Source organism: Lactuca saligna, chromosome 6 (assembly GCF_052625555.1).
Source record: "Lactuca saligna cultivar CGN05327 chromosome 6, ASM5262555v1, whole genome shotgun sequence".
In the NCBI taxonomy this organism is placed as follows: Eukaryota; Viridiplantae; Streptophyta; class Magnoliopsida; order Asterales; family Asteraceae; genus Lactuca; species Lactuca saligna.
Genome location: NC_136422.1, coordinates 183,459,145 through 183,462,034, shown reverse-complemented (window position 1 = coordinate 183,462,034; position 2,890 = coordinate 183,459,145).

Here is a 2,890-nt window from a genome sequence, read left to right as displayed (position 1 = left end):
TTATGAAGAGGGATGCCGTAATCATAATGGTTAGACCTTTTTGCCACTTCTCACAAGTCCAGGTTAGTGTGCCGGTAAACCACACACGCTCCACTAACGACTTTGAGAATGCAAATATCACAATTGCTATCTAGCTAAAATCTACTTAGTGAAAGTGTTTCCTCACCAACATTTTCATGAATCGGAGAGAAACCTTATGACACTTAGATTTAATGGTGTATGTGTTCTTATCCATGTGAATTGTCAAAACCATAGTCACAAGACAAGGATAATGTGTCACACCCCAAAACCAGGAACGGCGGAAACGTTTTGGGGCGGAGGACGTCATGTATAATATCAACAACAATGTAAAGTAGTAAACAAGCAACAACATCATCCATTGCATTAATAATATAATTATTATACAAATGTGTTCTGTCAAATTTTGATAAACACTAAAGCATAAATCAAAATGAAAGATAAGTCTTGAACAAGCTCCATCTTCCTTTCTCCTTGCATCGGTACCTGTCTATGATGACCTGAGGATACAAGTAATTTTGAAAGCGAGTATCAGCTTTAAAGCTGGTGAGATCATAAGTATTTAGTGTCTTAATTTGTATGTGAGAAAATGTAAGTATATGTACTTAAAAGTATTGAAAGTGTATATGAACTGTAAGTGTTTGAAAAACCCTAGAATCCCTATGATTCCTATTAATAACAAAAGGAGTCTTCTACCAAGACCTAACTGTTCTGAATGTAGTCTTCTACCAAGACTTAACTGTTCTGAATGTAGTCTTCTACCAAGACCTAACTGTTCTGAATGTGTGTGTCTCTTGTAAGAGGATGTAATTTCCAAAGTATAACTATCATTATTCAAAAATATAGTTTGTACAATAATGTTTAAGTGAGGTTATCACTAAAAATATGTAATGGAAAATCAATGTAGTACTATGGTGTAGTGTCCAACTACAACCGTACTTATTAGCTTAAATCTAGGGTAATACTTCCAAGTACTGTAGTATTTAATAAAAATAACTACATCGGTACTCAACTGCCTTATTTGAGGGATAAGGTATAATGTGATGTCTACATCCCAGACTATACGCTCTCCTATCAAAGGGATTTTGGGACCTACCCACGACCCCTGCATGAACGCAAGCCGTGAGCATCCACATTACCGAATGATCATGTATACTTGATATAACTATCACAATTATGGTGTGATTCATCAGTATAGTTAGATCCTGAACTGGTTCCGTGCTATAACACCTAATGACGTCTGTTCTATGTATATGTAAGTGTGATCATGTAATTGTACTCAAGTAAGAGCGATCATGTAATAGTACAGTAGTGTACTGTAATGTTCTACGTGTGCTAGGCATAATGTGTGTTCTCTCTATCTAGCAAGTATAGTAATGTAATCATTCTAGTATAGTTGTATATGTTCTCGTCCTAGTATAGATGTATATGTAATGTACTGAAAAGTTCTAGAAAGTATTGACTCATGAATGAACTGACTCATTGAATGATATCGCGTTCTAGCAATGGTTCTAGTATCTTCCTGAACTACCCATATGGTAGCTTTCTAGTAATCTAAGTGTACGTATGGACATGGATGTATACCCTTGCTACCCAAGGGCATAGGATGAACTGGAAGGACCTTTTATGACTATATATGTGTACATGATATATAACTAATATTTAAACGACCTTCGGATGAATACCCAAAATCCCACCAGACCACATCTCAAGGCGCGAAAAGGAAATAGGGTGGATAGCCTTCCTAAGTCTTTTAAACATTTCTTATATAAGTATACATATAGAGGCATGCAATTTATAATATAAAAGCATAAATAAGATTTGTAAGACATTTGAAATATAAGTATTATTTTAAGAAAAGATCGACTTGGTGTCAATCTATAAAACAATTTGAAGGCATAAGTTTAATAAAACAGTTTAAGTATAAGGAAACATTTGTTTGAAACACGGTTGCAAATAAGTTTGAAAGGAAATGTACGGAGTAAGCTGTACAGTGTAAAAAGGAGTTTAAAACATATAAAATGTTATAAAAAGTCATTTGAAGGAAACTGTTTGGTAAAACGGCTAATGAGTAGCCAAATCATTTGATTGTTGTATATTAATCACATGTGATTGATGTAATAAGTAATATAATCCTACTTGCTAATCACATGTGATTGACATAATAAGTAGCATGATTCTACTTGTATCCCCCCCATAAAACATTTAAAAAGAGTTTAAAACATTAGTTAAGGGGTATGAACTCACCTGCGGTAAGTGACTGGAATTGAACGGACTGTTATCATACGGAAGGATCGGACAAGTGCTTGGTGTCAAGTGGAGACTTAGACACACACAATGATCCTAATTACATATGAAAACATATGTATATAAATAATTAGTGATTATAACACTAATTATACAAGTAATAACATTTAAGCGCGAGGATAACACTTTTGGTCAAGTGCTAGGAGGCTAAAGGGTTGCAACAAAGGAGTGCAATGCCCCTAATGTGAGTTTAAGGTCAAAAGACCATATTCTTTGGAGTTTACAGCCCAAGGAAGTAAGTTCCTGGCCGTAAACTCCCAACCAAGGCTTGGGGTTGTACTTTCAATTACTACAACCTTAGTGGGAATTGTTTCAAGGCATATACAAGTGTTTGGGCACCATATTGACTCCTTTGGGGAGTTTACGGCCCAAAGACCCTTTTTCCCTTGGAGTTTACGGCCGTAATCTCCCTTGGGAGGGTGATTATGGTGCTATCAAGTCCCTATAATAACTAGGAACAATTCTAGGCTTTTGTACTTGGCTTTGGGAGAGTTTATGGCACCATTTGGTACCATTTCTTGGAGTTTACGGCCATAGAACATCTTGGGCCGTAAACTCCCTCAAA